General features: G+C 45.0%; 1 protein-coding gene and 1 non-coding gene across 2 annotated transcripts in view; both read left to right on the top strand.

Annotated features, from left to right (window-relative positions):
• Window positions 1-24,071, top strand: part of OPCML (opioid binding protein/cell adhesion molecule like) — a 1,053,766-nt gene that overhangs the window by 356,233 nt on the left and 673,462 nt on the right. The window lies entirely within an intron of this gene.
• Window positions 19,358-19,472, top strand: LOC112407538 (U5 spliceosomal RNA). The gene has a single exon (XR_003004785.1). It is a non-coding gene; the product is annotated as a U5 spliceosomal RNA (small nuclear RNA).

Below are 24,071 nucleotides of genomic sequence, written 5' to 3'. Positions count from 1 at the left end.
GGGGGGGGGGGGGGGGGAAATGCAAGTTCATTTGCCATTAATCACACACTGTCCTTCTAGATAACATGCAGACGATGCAAAGGCAGTGATCCAAAACAATGCCGATAAGCACTGAACGGGATTACTAAAAGGTTTGCGTGCTCCCCGCAAAGAGAGCAGTTCTGGTAATTGCAAATGAGTTTAATCTGTATCACATCTGAATTATCCTGGGCTTAGTATCCAAATTGGTTTGCTTCTCGGGTTTGTCAGGTCAGCCTCCTGCACACTCTCCCTTGTCAGGGGAGAGTAGGTCTGATGAAGAGCAGGCACAGCTTGGAGCCAGTCTGCTCATAAAGCCGGCGTATATTGTACACCTACACTCTCAACTCAAATACGATCTTTCTCCCAAGTCTCCTGTCACCCCCATTTCTGCTCCCAGCAGAAGTCATTGATTTTCCTCTGTACTCCCATTGCATATGCCAATATTATACTAGTAACTATACCACACACACAGTAGTCTGAAGAGTTAAAAGTGCAAACCCTTCCTGGGTTGACTCAGATCAGCCATTGTTAGCTGTATGACCTTGGAAAGGTCATTTAATCTCTTTGTCCTAGTTCCATCACTTGTAAAATGGGATGTTAATAATACCTACCTCATACGATTCTTTCATGGATTAAACAACTTAATACACGTAGGGAACATATAGCAGCTCCTGGTACCTAGGAATTACTATATAAATGTTAGTTATTATCATTCATTTCTTTAAAACACTCCCTGTTTCACTGACCTGTGAGAATCTTTTAGGCAGTGGTCAGTCCTTAATTATATTTTCCCCCATAGCACTCTGTGAAAAAGAGAATTACCACTGGTTGGAAGAAGAGAGAGACTCATCTAATTGTCAGTGTCTGGCGATCAATGAATTGAGTGATGAGAGAGAGAACATAAAGCTTGTGGGCTAGTAGCTGATGCAGAGTGGGCACTCAATACATCTCTCAAGATTCCTTGTCGCTATCATCAAGGCATCCACCTGCTTTATGGATGGATTCCATCGTCTTCCAACTCCTTTTGTCTAGGTGGTACGCAGCTGGGGAACAATGGGTCAGAGGCTCTGGTGTTGGATCTCAGGGTCCAGGGACCATTGTGGTCCACAGCTACCTAAGAATCATCTTGGAGGAAACTGTGGAGGGGAACCTTGAGGGATAGACAAGTATCAGATACATAAGGAGGAGAGGGGCCTGCCATGAAGCTTCTGTCCTTCACTTGGTGCTGTGTGGTAAAACAAGCATGAAACCCAAGGAACAAAGACCTGAGGGCACAACCTCCACCCTCATTGAAAAGGCCATTGCGTTAATTAGGCAGGAAATTGGAGGAAGTTTATTCCAATGGATTCTTTAAAAATGAGAAATTAGATAATATTTTAAAACTCTGGAAGTGTGAAGCTCCAGGTTCAGAGACAAAGCGGGAATGAGAACAGTTGTCCCTCAGTATCTCTGGGGGATTGGTTCCAGGACCCCCATGGATACCCAGATCCACAGACACTCAAGTCCTGTATATAGAATGGTGTAGTATTTGTATATAACCTACTCACATACTCCCAGGTACTTTATCTTATTTTTCAGCTGAGGTATAGGTGATTTATAATATATTCGTTTCAGGTATACAAAATAGTGATTCAAAACGTTTATAGACTATACTCCATTTATAGTTATTATAAAATATTGGCTCTATTCCCTGTACTGTATAATATATCCTTGTAGTTTACTTATTTTATACATAGTAGTTTGTACCTCTTAGTCCCCTACCCCTGTATTTCCCCTCCCCGCTTCCCTCTCACCACTGGTAACCACTAGTTTGTTCTCTACATCTATGAGTCTGTTTCTTTTTTGTTATATTCACTAGTTTGTTTCCTTTTATAGATTCCACGTATGAGTGGTATCACACAGTGTTTGTCTTTGGCTTGTCTCACTAAGCACAGTACTACCCAGGTCAATCCATATAATTGCAAATGTCAAAATTTTATTCTTTAAGACCGAGTAGTATTCCACTGCATATATATATCACATTTTCTTCACTCATTTGTTGGTGGACATTTAGGGTGCTTCCATAATTTGGCAATTGTAGATAATGCTGCTGTGAACATTGGGATGCATGTATCTTTTCAAATTAGTGTTTTTGCTTTTTCTGGATTTATACCCAGGAGTGGAATTGCTGGGTCATATGCTAGTTCTATTTTTAGTTTTTAAAGAAACCTCCATATGGTTTTCCATAGTGTCTACACCAATTTATATTTCCACCAGTAGTGTACAAATGTTCCCTTTTCTCCACATCCTCGCCAGTATTTGTTAGTTGTGGGCTTTTTGATGATAGCCATTCTGACAGGTGTAAGGTTATATCTCATTGTGGTCTTGATTTGCATTTCTCTGATAATTAGCAATGTTGAACATCTTTTCATGTAACTGTTGGCCATCTGTATGTCTTCTTTGGAAAAATGGTCTTCTGGCCATTTATTAATCAGGTTGTTTTTGATACTGAGTTCTATATTTATATATTTTGGATATTAACCCCTTGTTGGTCATATCATTTGCAAATATTTTCTCCCATTCAGTTGTACAAAAGCTTTTAAGGTTAATTATTAACTTTTTCTTTGTACCTTTGACTTAGGAGAAAAATCCAAAAAAAATATGGCTGCAATTTATGTCAGAGGGTTCTGCCTATATTTTCTTCTAGGAGTTTTATGGCTTCCAGTCTTAAATTCAGGTCTTTAATCCTTCGTGGTTTCTTTTTGTTTATGGTGTTAGAGAATGTTCTAATTTCATTCTTTTTACATGTAGCTGTCCAGTTTTCCCAGCACCACTTATTGAAAAGGCTGTCTTTTCTTAATTGTATATTCTTGTCTCTTTTGTCCTGGGTTCATTGACCATAGGTAAGTGGGTTTATTTATGGGCTCTCTATTCTGTTCCATTGACCTATTTGTCTGTTTTCAGAGCCAGTACCGTACTGTTTTGATTACCATAGCTTTGTAGTTTAGTCTGAAGTCAGGGAGTGTGATACTTCCAGCTCAGCTCTGTTCTTCTTTCTCAAGATTGTTTTGGTTATTCAAGGTCTTTTGTGTTTTCAAAGAAATTTTTAAAATTGTTTGCTCTATGTTTGTGAAAAATGCACTGGCATTTTTATAGGGATTTCATTGACTCTATAGATTGCATTGGGTAGTATGGCTATTTTAACAATATTAATTCTTCCAATCCATGAACACAGCATATCTTTCTATCTGTTTAGGTGGTCCTAAATTTCTTTCATCAGTGTCTTACTGTTTTCTGAGTACAGGTATTTTACCTCCTTAGGTAGGTTTATTCCTAGGTATTTGTTTCTCTTTGATACAATGGTAAATGGGATTGTTTCCTTAATTTCTCTTTCCAATAGTTTGTTAGTGTATAGAAATGCAACAGATTTCTGTATATTAATTTTGTATCCTGCAACTTTACCAAATTCATTGATGAGCTCCAGTAGTTTGTTGGGGGTGTCTTTAGGATTTTCTATGTATAGTATCATGTTATCTGCAAACAATGACAGTTTTACTTCTTTTCCAATTTGGGTTCCATTTTTTTCCTTCTTCTTGTCTGATTGCTGAGGCTAGAACTTCCAATACTATGTCGACTGAAAGTAGCAAGAATGGGCACCCTTGTCTTGTTCCTGATCTTAGAGAAAATGCTTTCAGCTTTCCGCCATTGGGTATTATGTTACCTGTAGGCTTATCATATATTCCCTTTATTATGTTGAGGTATGTTCCCTCTATACACACTTTCTGAAGAGTTTCTATCATAAATTGATATTGAATTTTGTCAAGAGCTTTTTCTGCATCAATTGAGATGATCATATGTTTTTTTTTTATTGTTAATGTGGTGTATCACATTGATTGACTTGCAGATATTGAACCATCCTTGCATCCCAGGGATAAATCTCACTTGATCATGGTGTATGATCCTTTTAATGTATTACTGGATTTGGTTTGCTAATGTTTTGTTGAGGATTTTTGCATCTTTTCATCATTGATATTGGCCTCTAATTTTCTTCTTTTGTGGTATCTTTATCTGGTTTTGGTATCAGGGTGATGCTTGCCTTGTAGAATGAGTTCAGTAGCATTCCTTTCTCTGCAACTCTTTTGGAATAGTTTGAGAAGGATAGCTCTTAACTTTTCTCTAAATGTTTGCTAAAATTCACCGTGAAGCCATCTGATCATTGACTTTGTTTGTTAGGAGTTTTTTTGTTATTGTTGTTGTAGTTGTTGTTGTTACTGATTCAATTTCATTACTGGTAATTGGTCTGTTCATATATTCTATTCTTCCTGGCTCAATTTTGGGAGATTGTACATTTCTAGGGATTTGTCCATTTCTTCTAGGTTGTCCATTTTATTGGCGTGTTGTGTTCACAGTAATCTCTTGTGATCCTTTGTATTTCTGTGTTGTCAGTTGTAACTTCTTTTTTAATTTCTAATTTTATTGATTTGGCTTCTCTTTTTTTCTTGATGAGCCTGCCTAAAGGTTTATCAATTTTATTTATCTTTTCAAATAACCAGATCTTAATTTCATTGACTTTTAAAATTTTTTCCTCTATTTTATTTATTTTTGCTCTGATCTTTATGATTTCTTCCTTTCTACTAATATTGGGTTTTGTTTGTTCTTCTTTTGCTAGTTCCATTAGGTGTAAGGTAGATCATTTATTTGAGATTTTTCTTGGTTCCCGAGGTGAAATTTCATCAACAAAAACTTCCCTCTTAGAACTGCTTTTGCTGCATCCGATTGATTTTGGATCATTGTGGTTTTGTTTTCACTTGTCTCTAGGTTACCTCTTTGATTCTTTTCAGTGATCTTTTGGTTATTTAGTAGCTTATTGTCTAGCCTCCACGTGTTTGTGTTTTTTGCAGTGATTTTTCTTGTAGTCAATGTCTAGTCTTGTTGTGTTGTGGTCGGAAAAAAATGCTTGATATTATTTCAGTTTTCTTAAATTTATCCAGGCTTGTTTTGTGACCTAGCATGTTATCTATCCTGGAGAATGTTCCAGGTGCACTTGAAAAGAATGTGTGTTCTGCTGCTTTCAGATGGAATGCTCTGTAAATATCTAGTAAGTTCATCTGTTCTAATGTGCCATTTAAGGCCAGTGTTTCCTTATTGATTTTCTTCCTGGATGATCTGTTGATTGATGTAAATGGCGTGTTAAAGACCCTTAGTATTACTATGTCACTGTCGGTTTCTACCTTTCTGTTTCTTAATATTTGCTTTATGTATTCAGATATACCTATGTTGGGTGCATATATATATTTACAATTGTTACATCTTCCTCTTGGTTTGATCTCTTGATTATTATGTATGTACTTTTTCTCTCTTGTAACAGTCTGTTTTAAAGTCTATTTTGTCTTATATAAGTATTGCTACCCTAGCTTTCTTTTGCTTTTCATTTGCATGGGATACCTTTTTCCATCACCTCACTTTCATGGGATACCTTTTTCCATCACCTCACTTTCAGTCTGTGTGTGTCTTTAGATCGGAAGTGAGTCTCTTGTAGGCAGGATATATACAGGTCTTGGTTTTGTATCTATTCAGCCACTATAGAGTGGCTTTTGACTGGAGCGTTTTGTCCATTTATTTTTAAAGTAATTTTGATATGTATGTAATTATTGCCATTTAAAAAAAAATTAAGCTTGTTTTTGTAGTTATTTTCGTTCCTTTATCTTCAAATCAAATTCCTTCTGATTTGATGACTATCTTGTATTAGGTTTGGATTCCTTTTTCTTTTTTGTATGTGTATCTATTACAGATTTTTGGTTTGTGGTTACCATGTGGTCTCGATGTAGCAATCTTCATATGTATGCGATTATTTTAACTTGCTGATCTCTTAATTTTAACTGCATTTTAACAACCCTGCATTTTTACTCTCCTCCCCTCACGATTACTGTTTTGACATCATATTTTGCCCCTATTTGTTTTGTGTATCCCTTAACTGCTTATTCTGGATATAGCTGATTTTGCTACTTCTGTCTTTTAACCTTCCTACTAGCTTTGTACATGATTGATTTACTACCTTTACTGTATATTTGCCTTTACCAATGAGCTTTTTCCTTTCATAATTTTCATGTTTCTAGTCTGACCTTTTCTTTTTCACTTAGAGAAGTCCCTTTAACATTTCCTGTAAAGCTGATTTGATGATGCTGAACTCTTTTAGCTTTTTCTTGTCTGTAAAACTTTAGAACTCTCCATCAAACCTGGATGAGAAACTTTCCAGGTAGTGTATTCTTGGCTGTAGGTTTTTCCCTTTCATCACTTTAAATGTATTGTTCCAATCCCTTCTGGCCTGCAGAATTTCTGCTGAAAAGTCTGCTGGTAGCCTTACTCACCCTTGTATGTATCTTGTTGTTTTTCCCTTACTGCTTTAAATATTCTCTCTTTATCTTTAATTTTTGCCATTTTAATTACAGTGTGTCTCAGTATGTTCCTCTTTGGATTGATCCTATTTAGGACTGTCTGTGCTTCCTGGCCTTGGATGGCTGTTTCCTTTCCCAGGTTACAGAAATTTTCAGCTATTTATTCTTCAAATACGATTTTTGCCCCTTTCCTTCTCTCTTTTCCTTCTGGGACCCCTATAATATGAATGCTAGTATGCTTGATGTTGTCTCCAAAGTCTTTTATAGTGTCCTCTTTTCTTTGTATTCTTTTTTCTTTTCTTCTGTTCAGCTTCAGTGATTTTCACTACTCTGTCTTTAAGCTTGCTGAAGCTTGCTGATCCGTTCCTCTGTATCATTTAGTCCACGGTTGACTTCTTCTGGTGCACTTTGCATTTCAGTTATTGTATTCTTCATCTCTGGTTCTTTATATCTTCTGTCTCTTTGTTAAAGACTTCTAACTTCTCACTCTGTTCATCTGTTCTTCTGAGTTCTCGGATCATCTTTATAATCATTGTCTTGAAATCTTTCTTGAGTAGATTGCCTGTCTCCACTCCACTTAGTTCTGGGTTAAATCTTGTTCCTTCATTTGGAATATGTCCATCTGTTGCCTCATTTTGCCTAACTTGCTGGGGGTTTTTGTTTGTTTTGTTTTGTTTTTTTATGTATCTGGTGTCTGATAGGTTGGTTACATTTCCTGACCATGGAGAAGTGGCCTTTTTTTAGGAGATGTCCTATGTGTCCCAGCAGTGCACTCCCCTCTTGTCACCAGGGCTATATGGTCTAGGGCAGGGGTCTCTAACCCCCAGGCCATGGGCCGGTACCGGTCCACAGCCTGTTAGGAACTGGGCCGCACAGCAGGAGATGGAGCGGCGGGCGAGTGAGTGAAGCTGCATCTGCCGCTCCCCATCTCTCCCCGTTGCTTGCATTACCACCTAAGCTACTGCTCACGCTACCACCTGAACCATCCCCCCCATCGCTTGCATTATGCCCGAACCAGCCCCACTGCCGGTCCACGGAGAAATGGTCTCCCATGAAACCGGTCCCTGGTGCCAAAAACCCCTAGACCACTGCTCTAGGGGTTCCCCTTATGAGGGCTGTTTGGGCCTTTCTGTTGTGATGGGCTGACTATGTGGGTGGTCTGGTGGGGGTGGCTGGTACTTGTTCTGGTCAGTCGCCAGGTCCTGCCTTGTACTGAGGCTGTGGCTACTGATTGGTGGGACTGGGTCACAAGGTGGCTGGCTGCAGAACCCATGGGGGCCCTGGGGCTAGTTCTGGCTTACTGGTGGGTGGAGTCAGTGTCCAGGAGGCCTGTTGGCTGAAGCCAGCTCCTGGGTCTATTGCTAGTTTACTGGTTAGCAGAGCTGGGTCCTGGGACCTGGCTGCAGGGCCCTGGCGTTCCTGGGTCTAGTGCCTGTGCAGTGGTGTTTGGGGCAGGGTTCTGGGCCCTCTGGTGGGCAGGGCTGTGTCCAGGGGAAGCTATGGGCTCAGAGTACCTTAAGGCAGCCTGTCTGCTGGTGGGTGGGGCTGTGCCCACGCTCAGTTAGCTGCTTGGCCTGACGCGTCCCAGCACTGGCAGCTACGGGCTGTTGGATGGAGATGGGGCTGGGTCTGGGGCTAATAATCGAGAGGGAGGATTCCACAATGACAGTCGCCAGCACCAGTGTCCATGTGGTAGGAGGAGCGCTCATAAATGGCTGCTGTCAGTGTCTGTGTCCCAGGGGAGCTGCAGTGGCCTCCTGCCTCTCTGGGAGCCTCTCCGAGATCAGCGTTGGGTCTGACCCAGGCTCCTTTCAAATTACTGCTTCTGCCCTGGGTCCCGGAGCACGTGGGATTTTGTGTGTGCCCTTTAAGAGTGGGGTCTCTATTTCCCACTGCCCTCTGGGTCTCCCAAAAGAAGCCCTGCTGCCCTTCAAAGCCAAACATTCTAGGGGCTCATCTTCCCTGAGCAGGACCCCTGGGCTGGGGAGCCCGATGTTGGGCTCCGACCCTACATTCCTTGGGCAGGACCTTTGCAATTGTGATTATTCTCCTGTTTACGGCTCACCCACCCAGGGTTATGGGACTTGACTACAGCACAACTCTGCCCCCCTACCCATCTCATTTTGTTGTGCTCCCTTCTCTATATCTTTAGTTGTAGATGATCTTTTCTGGTAGGTTCTGGTCTTCTTCATCAGTGGTTCTGCAAATTGTTGTAACTTTGGGGTGCCTGTGAGAGGAGGTGAGCTTAGGGTCTTCCTACTTCTCCGTCTTCCTCACAGCCCCTCCCATGCACTTTAAATCCTCTCTAGATTATTTACGGTACCCAGTACAGTGTAAACGCTTTATAAATAGTTTCCACAGCAGGGTAAGTTCGAGTTTTGCTCCCTGGAACTTTCTGGAGTTCGGGGGAAATATATTGCCTCCGTTGTTGGTAGAATCTGTGTAACCAAACCTCTGTACTGTACTTGTGAAAACCCAGGTGAGCACCAGGAATTCGGTTAAACGAGACTCCTCATGCGGGCAGCCTTTTGCTCCAGGCTGTGGCCACCACGCTGGACATCAGGGCTTCTGGCTGAACAGTAGGGGCCTCCCCTGAGCTCACCGTAACCTGGCCCTTGTGGTCTGAGCAGGCAGACCCTCATGCAGAGCCTCAGTAGCACAGCCTTGGGATGGCAAGTCCCTGTCCTCCAGCAGCTGGGGGACGGACGCCCATGTCAGAAGCCTCTGCCGGCTTTGCTGAGAGCCAGACTGCATGGCTGCAGCGGGCCTGCTGGACTGGACTCGGTTCACTCCGAGTGCTCCGGCTGCCACCAGATCACAAATAGGTTTTGCTCCGAGTATGTTCCCCCTTAATTTTTAAATGTAAATGTATTTCAAGGGAAATTAAATCCATGGGTTTTTAGTTCATTTATCCTTAAATCATTAAAATGCTGTAAGAACATTACAAGACCAAAAGACAACCCTCAGAATGGGAGAAAATATTTGCAAATGAAGCAACTGACAAAGGATTAATCTCCAAAATTTACAAGCAGCTCATGCAGCTCAATAACAAAAAAACAACCCAATCTAAAAATGGGCAGAAGACCTAAATAGACATTTCTCCAAAGAAGATATACAGATTGCCAAAAAACACATGAAAGAATGCTCAACATGGGCTTCCCTGGTGGCACAGTGGTTGAGAGTCTGCCTGCCGATGCAGGGGACATGTGTTCGTGTCCTGGTCCGGGAAGATCCCACGTGCCGCGGAGCGGCTGGGCCCGTGAGCCAAGGCCGCTGAGCCTGCGCATCCGGAGCCTGTGCTCTGCAACGGGAGAGGCCACGACAGTGAGAGGCCCGCGTACTGCAAAAAAAAAAAAAGAATGCTCACCATCATTAATCATTAGAGAAATGCAAATCAAAACTACAATGAGATATCTCACACTGGTCAGAATGGCCATCATCAAAAAATCTAGAAACAATAAATTCTGGAGAGGGTGTGGAGAAAAGGGAACACTCTTGCACTGTTGGTGGGAATGTCAAGTGATACAGCCACTATGGAGGTTCCTTAAAAAGCTAAAAATAGAATTACCATATCACCCAGCAATCCCACTACTGGGCATATACCCTGAGAAAACCATAATTCAAAAAGAGTCATGTACCAAAATGTTCATTGCAGCTCTATTTACAATAGCCAGGAGATGGAAACAACCTAAGTGTCCATCATCTGATGAATGGATAAAGAAGATGTGGCACATATATGCAATGGGATATTACTCAGCCATAAAAAGAAATGAAATTGAGCTATTTGTAATGAGGTGGATGGACCTAGAGTCTGTCATACAGAGTGAAGTAAGTCAGAAAGAGTAAAACAAATACCATATGCTGACACATGTATATGGAATCTAAGAAAAAAAAAAAAAAAGAAAGAAAAGGTCATGAATCTAGGGGTAAGGTGGGAATAAAGACACAGACCTACTAGAGCATGGACTTGAGGATATGGGGAGGGGGAAGGGTAAGCTGGGACGAAGTGAGAGAGTGGCATGGACATATATACACTACCAAACGTAAAATAGATAGCTAGTGGGAAGCAGCCGCATAACACAGGGAGATCAGCTCGGTGCTTTGTGACCACCTAGAGGGGTGGGATAGGGAGGGTGGGAGGGAGGGAGACGCAAGAGGGAAGAGCTATGGGAACATGTATATGTATAACTGATTCACTTTGTTATAAAGCAGAAACTAACACACCATTGTAAAGCAATTATACCCCAATAAAGATGTTAAAAAAAAAAAAAGAACACTAGGCATCCAAGGAGCCTTGCAAGCCGGTTCTCATAAGCATTTGAAAGACTCTTTTCTCTGCTTGGCAAGTTTCATCTGCAGCAAGTGGATGCCTGCACATGGGGTTCCGCAGGATGTGGGTCTGCCTTGGAATTCGGAATCAACATTTTATGTAAGGGTAGGGACCCTAAAGCCAGTGAAATACACACGCCTCTCAGTACAGGGGGATATAAACATAATTGCACTCCTTCTACCAACTGGGAGTCAAGGAAAGGGTCTTGTATTTACCCCTGAAATCTTGAGCCACTGAATGTCCCTCACCCCTGTAGCACTGCAAGGGGGCAGTTGTCCCCTTATTCAAATGAAGCTTAGAGAAATGGGTCCTGTCACCCTAGATCTCAGCTGGTGGCCCTGGGTCAACCATTTCACCTGTGAGGTTCTTTCTCATTCTGCTCATCTTGGACATTTTCCTTGGATGAGAGCTCCAGCTGGCTTTTTAAAGCACTTACAAATAATGGAACTTTACCAAATAATCGATTCAATATTTATTCGTTCATTCGAGGAATATTTGTCACAGGCCTCGGTTCCAGACACTAAGTGAATACTTAGCATAGTCTGCAAGATAGGCATTAAGATTTTCGTTCCATAAATGGGGAAGGGGCGTGGGGCTTGGGAAGACAGGCAGGTTTAGTTACTTGTCTAACCTGGAAAGCCCCTGTCACTGTGCCAGTGCCTCCCAGGCAAGGGGCTGCCTGTATTACCGCGCTGCAGCTGCTGATTTGGGTGACTTCTTTTTAGTAGCAACTTGGCTAACACAGGGCATGTTGGCTCATGGGTTAGCGGCTTGAAGCCCTGACCTTTACGGAACCAGCACAATGGCTGCTGTGTTGAGTAGAGATGTTGGTATAAAACATGCAGTCATAGAAGGGGGGAAACCTTATTCGGTTCACTAACAGAAGAGAATTTATCCATATCCCACAGACATTAAGTTGAAAGCCATACGATAGTTTTTGGGTTTTTTTTTTGCGGTACGCGGGCGTCTCACTGCTGTGGCCTCTCCCGTTGCGGAGCACAGGCTCCGGACGCGCAGGGTCAGCGGCCATGGCTCACGGGCCCAGCCGCTCCGCGACATGTGGGATCTTCCCGGACCGGGGCACGAACCCGCGTCCGCTGAATCGGCAGGCGGACTCTCAACCACTGTGCCACCAGGGAAGCCCCATATGATAGGTTTTTAATGCAAGTCTGGCTGAAATGCCTGTGGTAGCAAAAGCAGAATGAAATTTGGGAATCGGGCATGGTGCCTACTCATTTGAACTGGAGCTGTTACTTTTCTGCTAATATAAGTATAACAGAGTTAAAGGATTCAGGGGCACTTCCCTGGACCACTGAGGAGGAAAATCGGGTGGGAAATGAAATCCCATCTTTCCTTCCACACCTGTGCGGAAATGTTTGGAGAAGGAGGAGCCACTAGAGGGCGCAGTCCGGGCAGCCAGAGAGATGGAGGGAAGGGACCCTGCGCTGAGATCCACCGGAAGAGGCTCATCCTCCAGATACAATGCGATGATCGGTCTGTAACCTGCAAACAAACTGTTACTCCTTAATCACGCCGGCCTTGTTAACTTTCCCTGACGTGCCCTGAGCGCTGATAGGATGAACCTTTTGCTTCCTTCGTGGGACTGAAGGGAGAGAATTTTCATTCCTGAGCACTGGGTCACACTCCGTCAGCAGGTGCTCTGGGATCAGTAGCTTTCAGGCTTATTGCATTTTCTATCTACCCAAATTTTACTCTATAGTGGTCACATTATGGGCTTAACCTTGGCCTTAACAGTGGTTCCAGAATGTCCTATAAACTGGTCTTCCAGGAACATGTGCTGAGTACCTTCTGACATTTGTACCGTGTTGTAAAAGGAGACCCCAAATTAAGGATAGCCTGGCTTTTGGCCAGGGTGCTCTAAAGTAACAAGAATAGCAAGACACATAAAAGAAACACACGAAGAAGTAGCGTACAAATAAATACAATGAGTGTTACTGCGTGGGTATTGTCTCACACTTGGAGAGCAGTTTTCAAAGAGTTATCAAGGACGTAGCTCACGTTATCAGTTTATCTTCCTCACAACCTCGGGATTTGGGAGGGCCTTTATCAACATGCCTATTTCCTAAAACTGTAAACAGAGGCTCAAGGTGGTACAGTCGAGATCACAAGGCTAGTTATTAACAGGGTCGGGACTCAAACTCGGCTTTCTTTTTTTCAGTCGAAAACGCTTTCATGACTGGGAGATGCTTCTTGGTTTTTAGTATACGTATCAGTGAAACAGATTAATTCCTGATTTTACACAAAGAAACAAGGGCATGTGCATTAAGCAAATTAAGTCCCTGACAGAAAAGAGAAGGTAGCCAGCCTCTGGGATATCTTTCCAGCTGACCCGACCACTGACCCTTTCCTTATCCCCTTTTGGCTGTAGCTGTAAAGGTTCCGCATGTGGATACTGTCAGAACGAGAGTGGCAGCCATCATTTACCATCGGATCGGGCTTCGTATAGCTAGTGTGAGGATTCCTACATAAGCCAGCAGTGGCACAATCCCCAGACCCATGGCCTCTCTGGCTGCTGAATTTCCGTTGGGCTCGTGCACCTGGGCCAGGCCCCCAGGTCTGCACAGCTGGTCAGCCTGTGTCAGCCAGAGCTCTACACGTTCCCTGCGCTCGCTTCCTATGCTTCATCCGACTTCTCCAGACCTCTTCCAGGAACGAATGCGGTCTCTGCTTCTCGTGGCCTCAGCACATCCTGCCAAGATGGGGCTAAGTCCTGGCGAGGCTTGAAGGTCCTAGACCAAGTCTGGGAGGGTCCATGGCGACACAGCACCAGGTCAGGAAAACGTAGAGCTGGGAATCGGGGGAGAAGTTCAGGAGGAAATGCGTAAGGTGGACCACCCGTCAGGCTGGTGGGCCTCGCGGACCGGGTGGGGGACAGACACAATGAGAGGAGGCACCCGTTCACAGCAGCCTTGTGCTAATGGGCGGCGATCTGTGCATTCTTGGGGCAGGAAGTGGGGCCGGACATGAGTGCCTGGTTTACAGTAAGTGTTTGGTTAATATGTATTGTTTCTTCTCCTCCTACCAAGGGCACCAAGGCTGGGGAGTGTCTGCTCCCCTTGGGCTGACCCCCTCAGCTCCTTTTCCCAGATTGGCTGGGCAGGATCAGTTCCGTTTATCATAAATCCAGAGATCTGGGGACAAGACATGAGGTGTGGCTGCACATTTCATTGTAGAGGTTCCTAGAAGGTCTTTGGTGAGGGTACTTTTGAATTCCTGAAGAAAATAAAACATAATAGAACACATCCTCCCTCCTGTTGGGTTTGTTTGATAAAGATAAAATGCAGCAAACCCATGTCCTCCAGCCTTCACTCGGCCAAGATGGGCTTATGATAGCGGTTCTTTCTCCATAGTTCGTGGCCCCTGCCTTTGACTCTCTATTCCCAAGACCAGGCTGAAACCACAGGGTACCAAGAAGAAGGCCAGGTAGCAAGTGTTTCACAGAAACAAAAACCCTCTGATGGTAACCCGGCTGGCGTGGGGCACTGTGGCTGGAGTGGTCATGGTGGGGACACGGTCTTGAGCTCGTTTTGTGACTGGACTGGAGGACAGTGCTTTTGTGAGAGATCCCACAACAGTGGGGACATTTCTTATCCCAAAAGTGACAAAGCACTGACTAGTATTGGAGGAGATTGCAGCTGTGTTTGCAGACATTCGCCTGCCTTCTCTGTGGGAGGATGGATTGTTGCTTCCCTGTAGAACTTGCTTTAGCCAAGTTCAGGGGCAGGGCAGCTCAAGGGCAGAAACAATGGTGTCAGTTCCAAGGAGAAATTTTAATTCGCCAGACCTCTCCTCTCCCTGGAATGGGAGACAGGCCGTAGACCAACAAGGGGCTGCCTTACCAGTCTTGGTGCAGAGTAGGTGCCGAGTGTGCTCAAGAGTCGGGGTCATCTGTTCTTGCAGCTTCACTTCTCCCATCCTGACTGCCTTGAACCCCAGAGGTCTCTGACCACAGGAGCCAGCAACGTGCAGAGCGCTTGCCAGAACATAGAGAATGGGCCAGTTGTGTTTTCAAGTGACTGGATGGGCGAAGATTGTTAAAAATATCCCCCGTGGCCTCGGTCTCACCCGCGATCAGGCAGATACCTTAATTCGCCTTCGGTCAGCTTGGGAGTGTTTTCAGAAGACAGGAGGCAAAGGCAAGCAGGACTTGCGGGGTCACCTCAGGACCTAGGCGATAAGGCCACTATTTTTAACGAGTCTGTGACGAGCGGCACGTGGCAGTCGGTGTGTCACACGGGTGGCATCGTTTCCTGCTGCATATCAGGTGGGCAGCCTTCCTGGCTCTCACGGGCCCTGGGAGAGACCTGCTGTCCAGATGGAGTGAGCGGCACGCCTGCCTGTGCTGGGTTCTTTGGGACTTTCCTCCCTTTCTAATTAGGGACTTTCACACCTCTTGGAGCTTGCTTTCAGAAATGGATCTGAGACACTTAGGAATATGGTATTTGTACTCTCGACACCTTCCTTATAATTATCATTTGCTGATGACGTTTGGTTTTGGTTTCGGTTTTCTCATCTAAGCCTCTCATTTATATTTTGTTCTGAAACACAAACGTCTTTGGGTACCAGGGAAGGCCTTCATTTCAAGAGAAATTGAAACATGAGAAGAGACTTGCCCCACCTTTTCAAACCAAGCGTGCAGGACACAAGACTCTGATACTCCAGGCCCTGTTGGCAAATTCCACACCAGACCCAGCATCCTGCCCCTGCTTGGAATGGCTGGTCTCCACCTTTATCTTTCTCCCGAGTTCCAAATGTACACCTAAGACAAAGCAGAAGTGTTTGTTTCTCCTCTCCTCTGTTATTTTTCAGTTTCCTGGGGCTCTGCACTTCCTGCTGGCCCTCACTGGAGACCTGATTACGGATCCTGGATGTGCAGCCTCCTGCAGGACCAGTGCCCGTGGGGCTGGCAGTATGCGTTGGCTTTGGACATGTGTTTTCCTGGGGCTCTGCACTTCCTGCTGGCCCTCACTGGAGACCTGATTACGGATCCTGGATGTGCAGCCTCCTGCAGGACCAGTGCGCGTGGGGCTGGCAGTATGCGTTGGCTTTGGACATGTGTTTTTCTCTTTTCTCAGTTTCTTGGATCAGTGCAGAGGAGGCACACAGGGTCTCAGGTTTTTAGAAAATAAAATTAAATTAGCGAGCTAGGTGGACACACCAAAATTGCAATTTAGGTCCCATTTTCCTTGGGTTGTTTAGACAGATTGGTGCAATCTGAGTTTGCGGTTTGATCCAGAAGGGGAGTTGATTACTGGCTCTGAAATGAGCTTCCTTCACCCCCTGCGTGAGTTGGTTGAGACGCTGCATCTAGCAGCAGCCAGGAAAGGCCTGCTAACCAGGGAGGGAGGAGAGATGGGGGAGGAGGGAAGAGGGGCCTCGAGAATAGGCGGAAAGGTCGGGAGTTGCTAAGGACTGCCCTGCCAGGCCTGCTGCTGGTCTACCAGGTGATAAAAGTCAGCTCCATGAGGCAGGTCTGGAGATGAAAGGGGAGCCCGAAGTGGATGTAAAACATTCTCCCTTTGCTTAGAAGTGGACAGCTGATGTTTCTCCAGGAGGCTGTGGAAGGGCTGGGCCGGCGACAGTCCCCTGGTGAGATGCTTCCTGCACACCTGATAAGGCAGAAGTTTCTTCTGCAGCTTTTACCCCGTAAGGTTGTGTGCCAGTTCTCCACAGTGATGACAGGCTGCCGGTGGTGTCTGCGGCATGCCGCGCACGCCCCGGCTTTCTTATCCTTCAGCAAGAGCTATTTTGCTCATCAGCTTCAGTACGAGGGAAGAATTGCCGGCTCCTGTGAAGATCTTGCCATTGGGTGACCTGATAAGCAGAATGCAGATGTGCACGTGTAGCTGGAGACCGGCATCTGAAACCTCCACACGGCTGTGGGAGTGCATTTTCTAAGTGGTTTCACAGACAGAGATGCAAGGGTGAAGAGGGAACAGGCTAGAGGTGAGAGCTGCTGAAGGGGATGGAGAGACATGGAGTTTCCCGATTTCTTGGTCTGGGCTCCAGGGTGACATAAATTGCTTGATGTCTGGGTCAGATCTTTTGGGCAAAATATTCATAACAAAAAAAACCCAACAAAACTCATTCTAGTTTTGTTTTTGTTTTGTGTGTGTGTGTCTTTTAAATTAGATATTAGATTTTTTTTTTTTTTGCTTTGGGAATTAACCATTTACCCAAGGAATATTATTTGGAAGACATCTTTTAAAATAAACATTGGATTTCTTCATAATTCTTTATAGGTAGTTTTGTGGTACACTACTACATATTGTTTTCATTTTGTAAACAGTTCAGCAAACTTTTTATTAGCTCCTATGATGTGGCAGACATGCTACTGAGGGATACAGAAACAGGGGTCTTGTTCCCAAGAACCTCTCAGCCTAGTGGGACAGTCAGATGAGCAGACAGGGGTGTCTGAATGCGCATGGCAAGTGCTGTCCTAGAGCTAGTTTCTGGGAATTACAGGGACGTGGAGAAGGAGAACCAAAGGAGCCATCCCTTCCCGCAGACAGTGATGGGAGAGCTGGTCTATGCAGGCTGGAAAGGGGGCTCCTGGAAGAATATATGCCTTCAGGTTGCTGCTAGGATCTTGAGATGGCTAGAGCGAAGGGTCCAGGTGAGAGGGGGAGCAAAGAGACAAGGATGGACATTAGTTGGGATATTATAAATGTGGAGTCCTGTCTACCATGCTAAGGAATTAGGATTTTTATCCTCAAAAACAAAGGGAGACAGCAAAATATTTAAGCAGCAGAGTGAAATGATCAGATATGCATTTTGTAAAGATGCTTTGATAGCCAAGAAAATGGACTCTGGCAAGAGATGAATACTGGTGGCACAGTGTAGCCATTAGTAGCCATTCTGATAAATTAAATAAGAAATGATGAGAGGGGACGTCCCTGGCAGTTCAGTGGTTAAGACTCCATGCTACTACTGCAGGGGGTGCAGGTTGGATCCCTGGTCAGGGAACTAAGATCCCACATGCTGCATGGTGCCGCTGAATTTAAGGAAAAAACAGCAAAGTAAAGAAAAGAAAAAAGAAATGATGAGGGCCCGACCTTAAGACCATGGGATCATAGAAAAGGGAGGTTTGAGAGAATCTCAACAAGTAGAAAGGTCAGGATCTGTTAATACCTGAGACTTGGGAGATGGGAGGGAGGGAGGGAGGGAGATGTAGGCAGAGGTGGTCCCCAGGATTCTGGTTCTAGAAGCTGGGTGGATGAAGAGCCATGCTCAAAATGGGGACTGGGGTAAGAGGAACAAGCTGAGAGCAGGCTCTGGGGGAAGATGTAGGTTTAAATTTGGATCTGTGGTGATGTCTAGTAGGCAGCTGAATAAATCTGAGTTCAGAGAAGACCTCTGGCCCAGATATAGATGTATAGATTATATATAGTAGACTGGTCCATGCAGTTGGTGACAAGGGTGTGGAGCAGATAATGGACAGTGATGTGTGAAGTGAGCAGAGTTGAGGGTAGGGCAGGGCGTGTTGGGGACCACACACACACACACACACACACACACACAAGAAACTGTACAAGTCCAGGGAGACGAAAGGAAGGATGTGGCCAAAGGACTGGGAGACATTTTAGGAGATGGTTTCATGGAAACCAAAGTAGGAAAGGGTTTCAAGGACAGAGGGGTCAAAGTGCTCACGACGAAGGAGACAGGTCGTGAAAACTTATCTTCAAACTTTACAGACCAGAGCTCCTTGAAGGTCAGCGTTGTGTAGGAATGGAATCTGGATGGCAGTGGGATGGAGTGAAGGGCGAGGGAGGGAAGAGGAGATAGCCCTGAATGTAGAAACTGAGAAATGTCTCTGTCCAGGGAAGGAGGAAGGTGATGCATTTGAGATGATAAAACAAAGGAAAACACAGAAGGAGGCAGAGCCTGGCTCTCAGCCTCTTGGTCTTTACTCAAAGTAAAAATTTCCTCATTCTCATCCAATCCTCTACTCTGTCTTTGAGAGGCCTTCCCAGTAGTAAAAGAGGCAAATTTCCCCTCAAGGGCACATTCACAACAGGCCTTTTTTAAATAGAAACCCTTAGCAACCTATGCTAAGCAAATAGCGGGATAAACAGAGTAAGATCTGATCTCATCTTGTATCAGTTTTCTGGAAAGACCCAAGAAATGGCGCTGGTGCGAAGTTCTCTGAGATGAGAAAATCACCATTCAAGGCAGTGCAATGCCTGTGTCGTCCCTACTCCCAGAAACCTAGGTTCTTTCTTTTGCAAAGTTTAGCATTTTACTATCCTTCTGGCTCTTCTTCCTTCCTCAGACTTCCCTCCTCTTCCTTCTTTCCTGTCCATCGCCCATCTCTCAAACTGGATTCGTCCTCAGCTCTCCATTGTGAATTCTTCATTCTGCCCCGTACATTTCCAATCGTACTTCTTTTCTCTGACGTGTTGGAGTAGCTTCCCTGACAAATGGTTTTTCTCTTTAATTTTCAGGCAGCCCTTTAAGATCTTTTCATGCTGATAATTAAAAACAACAGTAGGTGAAAGACACCTTTTCCCCAATGGATGAAATTTCCCAAATATTTGGACATGAAAAATTTAATCTAAATTCTATGTGGGAGAATAGTCGTAATTGCATAATCTGTTATAAAAATAAAAGTATACTCTGGTTTCTCTTCAGATCATATAAATCTTTTGCTATTTACTAAAGATTTCCGTGGAGAGGAACAATTCTGAGTCTTTACCCGATTTTTTGAGGCCTTACTCTTGTGAGGCAAAAAAAAAAAAAAAATTTACAAGTTCCCAGTGACATGAGGAAGCAGAGAAGGGCTAAAACCACTAAAACACACAATTTTATAAAATTTAGAGAAAAAATTCATGATTAGGAGACATTTATCAGATCACTTATTTTGTCACATTTTTTGGCAGATCAACCTGCACATGGCAACATCTTTAGACAAATAAAAATGAACTACATGGGGCACGAACACACTTGTGAAGATGGTGACAATGACACCCATCTCCTTTCTGGTCTCAGCCTGCTGAGCCTCTTCTCCCATGGAGAAGGAACCTGTTGGATGGGGACCTGAAATGTTGCTAGGGTGGAGCACGGACCTTGGATCCGAGCTCTCTGGATGAGATGCTTCTAGGCATCCTCTCTGCAGGGCAACCATGGTGACTCCTGGGCCCTAATCAACCCCCTGCCTCTTAAGACCCACTCCTTCTCCCCCAGGGTCCTCCAACCAAAGAGTAGGCACTTCATCTTCTCTGTGAATGAAGGAGAGTGTCAGCTGGTGCGAACGTGTCTCCTGGGCTTACTTGTATGTATGTGCTTCTTCTTAAAGGGACTCTAACTTCAGAATCTAGATGGAACCAGGTGTGTGATATTGGACCTCCCTGGGGCGGTCACCTCACTGTGCCAGCAGGGAGAAACCAGTGTTCTCCCCTTTGGCTTCCTGCTTCTAACCTGGGCAATAAGGAGAGGAGACGATGAAGGCTTAAGAAGAAAGGTACCCGGGGTACAGCCTAGAGATGCTTCCATCAGGCATCTGCCTCCCGCTGTTAGACCAATGCTGGGGGGAAAAGAACTGAGTCAGGTGGTTTTGGATTCTTCAGTGGATGGGCTAGCTCTCTAGCAGAGGGCCAGCTTCCCAGGGAGGAAGAGACCCTCACGTGGGCAGGCCTGGGTATTGAGAGCTTTTTTAGAAAACCACCAGGAAGCGATGCCACGGGTGGTTTGGAATGTGATCTAAGCACCGAGGGACGTTGGCTGTGGAAAGGTTCTACGCCCTGGGAGCCCCCAGCCCTCGCTTCAGTGTAATTGCAAAACGCCAGGTAACAGCTGAGCCTGCCATTTGGGCAGCTGGGGTCCTCTCTCTCCCTGAGGGATTGGCTCCCCTGCAGAGAAGTCTTCTGCCATAAGCCCTCCCTGCAGCTCACACTGGAACTCAGAGCCATGGCCTTTCCCTGCCCCTCTTCAGAAAGTGGCTCCCGGCTGCGGGCTGGCTGGCTCTCCCACGGCCCAGAAGCTGCAGGAGTTCTCCGTGCTTTGCTCCAAGCTGCAGCAGGACGTGGGAGGCTTGATGCCATCCCGATTCAGCTGCCAACACGGAACCTCCCCCCAAGCTGCCCGCATCACCCTCTCGCTGCCCTTTCAGGGTCCGGCTGCAGGGCCCTGCCAAGAAAGGTCACCCCGTGATGCCACGGCTCTCGGCATCCCGCTTCCCCGCCAATAGCTGCTAAGGTTTTCAGGCTGTGAAATGAATATTTCATTACCTTAGGAAGGGGAAAAAGATTAAATTAGTAAAATGATGGTAAAAAAAGGATAACCTGACTTCAACCCTTTTATTATGCTTCCCAACTAGACAGCAAATTGCGTTCTGGGGCTTCTGCTTAGATGGCTGTAAAGAATCTCACTTTTGCTTTCAAATTAACCTGTCAAATCATATATTTATAAAGGAATGAAGGGAAGAAAATGAGGGGCCTAGGTAGTCCTACGCATCAATTAGAGGGAAATTAATTACAATTTACCTGCGTTAGCGCATTCACACCCTCAGATTACTGAAGGGATGTCTCTGTAACAGGAAGGGAGTCAAAACAGACCACTCGGTGGGGAATGGAGAGGGAGGGTTACCGGGGTCCACAGCGGGGGGGAAGGGGGGCTGCTGGCGGTGTAAAGGATGCTGGCAAGTAGATGTCCTGTATGTTGATGCAGAAGCCTCTAATGATGACATATTTTGATGAAGCAACTTCTGAAAGGCCCTCCGTGCTCTGCAGTAATGAAGTGGGCATTCGCGTGCAGTAATACTGCAAAGCGGCAGGTAAGGATAGAGCCTCTGGCTGTCAACAAGAATCACAGAACAAAAGGCAAACACGCGTTTCCTCTTCCTGTGTGGCGCTGATAGGAAAGGATCACAGCAGAGGAGGTGAGGAAGGGATAGGAAGGGGAGTCTGAGCCCCCTTTTAAGTAGCTCCTCAAATGTGCCGAATGGCATTGGATTCGGAAGAAAGTTCGGGAAAGTCACGTAGCACAGGACTCCTGAACACCGAGGTAGAAACAACGCGTGGGAGAAAAGTCAGCTACTTAGCAGGTTATACTTTCAGTCTTTGTCTCTGTTTCTCTTAACTGCGAACAAAGATGCCGTTTTGCTTCGTGCAAGAATTCCTGAGGCCCTCTGGAAGGTCAAGAGTAGATGCAGGCTGTCCCCTGGGAACCTCAAAGCTGCTTCTAGTCCTGGTGGGGAAGGAGAGGTCTCAATGGCTCTGTGGTCTTTCTTCACCCCTGGGAAGCTCAGCTGAGATATGTGCTGAGATCCAGAGAACTCCAGACCAGAGCTCCCTGCTTGGTCTCCCAGCTCTTCTCTCTGGACATCCTGGCACCTCCTGTGATGGAGCAGACACAGGGGCACGAGGGGGCGTCTGCACCGCCTGCTGGGTGAGGGGCCGAAGACTGGGTTTGGGTGGTTGGCAGACCCTTGAGCGCTTGAAGACTCAGTTTCCTCATCTGAAAACTTAGGTTAATGAAAACTGTAGTGTTCTCACCCCATTCTTCTTTTAAAGATCACAGTGTATGTATGAAAGCTCTTGGTAAACTCTAAAGAGCCGTACAGATTCAGGGTGTACAGATGTGCTGCGGCAGGCTGCTCTCCCTTTAAAAGGTGTGCTTTTGTTTTTTCAAGCCAATATCCCCCACCACTTTCCCCGCTTGGTGTCCATACATTTGTTCTCTACGTCCCCCGACTTTCTTGACACCATCCTCCTCCTCCTTGTCACTGTGGCTCCAACTCCTAGAATGTTCCTCTGCTTCTCTTCTCCTCACAGTCGGTCAGCAGCCACAGCCTGCCCATCTGGTCTGCCCTTCAGCCCGGACCCCTCCTGACACACAGCTACCAGCACTGCCCTGTCTCAGAGCCTCCTGGTCCTGCCTCACCTTCAGTGTGGTTTTCCGACGTCCAGACCCTTCTTTACACACTGCAGCTGGCCCATTGCCTTCAGCATTATCTTCCTAAAATACAGGTTTTGTCCATTCACTCTTTTTTTAAAGCTTTATCGGATTATAGTTGATTTACAATGTTGTGTTAGTTTCAGGTATACAGCTAAATGAATCTTTTATACATATACATATATCCACTCTTTTTCAGATTCTTTTCCCATTTAGGCATTGCAGAGTACTAAGTAGAGTTCCCTGTTCTGTACAGTAGATCCTTAGTAGTTATCTGTTTTATATATAGCAATGTGTATGTGTCAGTCCCAGTCTTCCAATTTATCCCTCCCCTGACCTTACCCCCTGGTAACCATAAGTTTATTTTCTACATCTGTAACTCTATTTCTGTTTTGTAGATACGTTCATTTGTAGCCTTTTTTCAGATTCCACATACAAGCAGTATCATATGATACTTATCTTTCTCTGTCTGACTTCACTCAGCATGAAAATCTCTAGGGCCATCCATGTTGCTGCAAATGGCATTATTTTATTCTCTTTTATGACTGAGTAATATTCCATTATATATATGTACCACATCTTCTTAAAAAACTAAGAATAGAGCTACCACATGATCCAGCAATCCCACTCCTGGGCATATATCCGGAGAAAACCATAATTCGAAAAGCTACATGCACCCCAGTGTCCATTGCAGTGTTATTTACAATAGCCAGGACATGGACGCAACCTAAATGTCCATCGACAGATGAATGGCTAAAGAAGATGTGTTCGTTCACTCTTATGCTCACAAGCTTTCCGCGGCTCCCTGCTGCGTTCAGAACAAAGCATAAACGCTTAAGCCGCACACTTAAAACCCTCAACAACGTGAGCCTACCAACCTTTCCAGTATTCTTTTCAGCAAAACCTTTTCTCTCCTTCTATACCTACTTCTTTTACTGACCAATTTAATAATCACCTTTCTCTGGTTTACCATTAAAACATTCCTTCTTGCTGTAATTTCCTTTCCTAGCTTCATCTGCTTCCATAACTTACAAAGCTCAAGTAAATTCTACCTCTCTTAACTGTCCTATCATATACACCACCATCCCCACCTTGACAAAACGTGTCTCTCCCTTCCGGTTCCAGTGCAGTCTGTGATTGTGGTGGACCGCTCATCGTGAATCATAGTCAGCCTTAGATTAATTAGTGGTAGATACCTCTATTTCTCCCATTTCTTTCACAGAAATCGGTGAACAAAGTTCTGATGACTCTTTGTTTCTCCCCCCAAAGAATCAGGCAAGCATAATTTAGGAGCCCAAAACATATTTGTTGAAATGAATTCTCATTTGATCTCACCTCCATTTCCTACCAGTCTCCATAGACCACCTGAAGACTCAGTTCCCATCTGGTCCTGTTTTTTCTAAAGAGTCCAGGATTTTTCTTGCTTAGATACC

The sequence above is a fragment of the Neophocaena asiaeorientalis genome, unplaced genomic scaffold (genome assembly GCF_003031525.2).
Source record: "Neophocaena asiaeorientalis asiaeorientalis breed wild unplaced genomic scaffold, Neophocaena_asiaeorientalis_V1.1 scaffold424, whole genome shotgun sequence".
Classification (NCBI taxonomy): Eukaryota; Metazoa; Chordata; class Mammalia; order Artiodactyla; family Phocoenidae; genus Neophocaena; species Neophocaena asiaeorientalis.
Note: the sequence above shows the minus strand (reverse complement) of the source record. Positions and strands in the feature narration are given on the sequence as shown.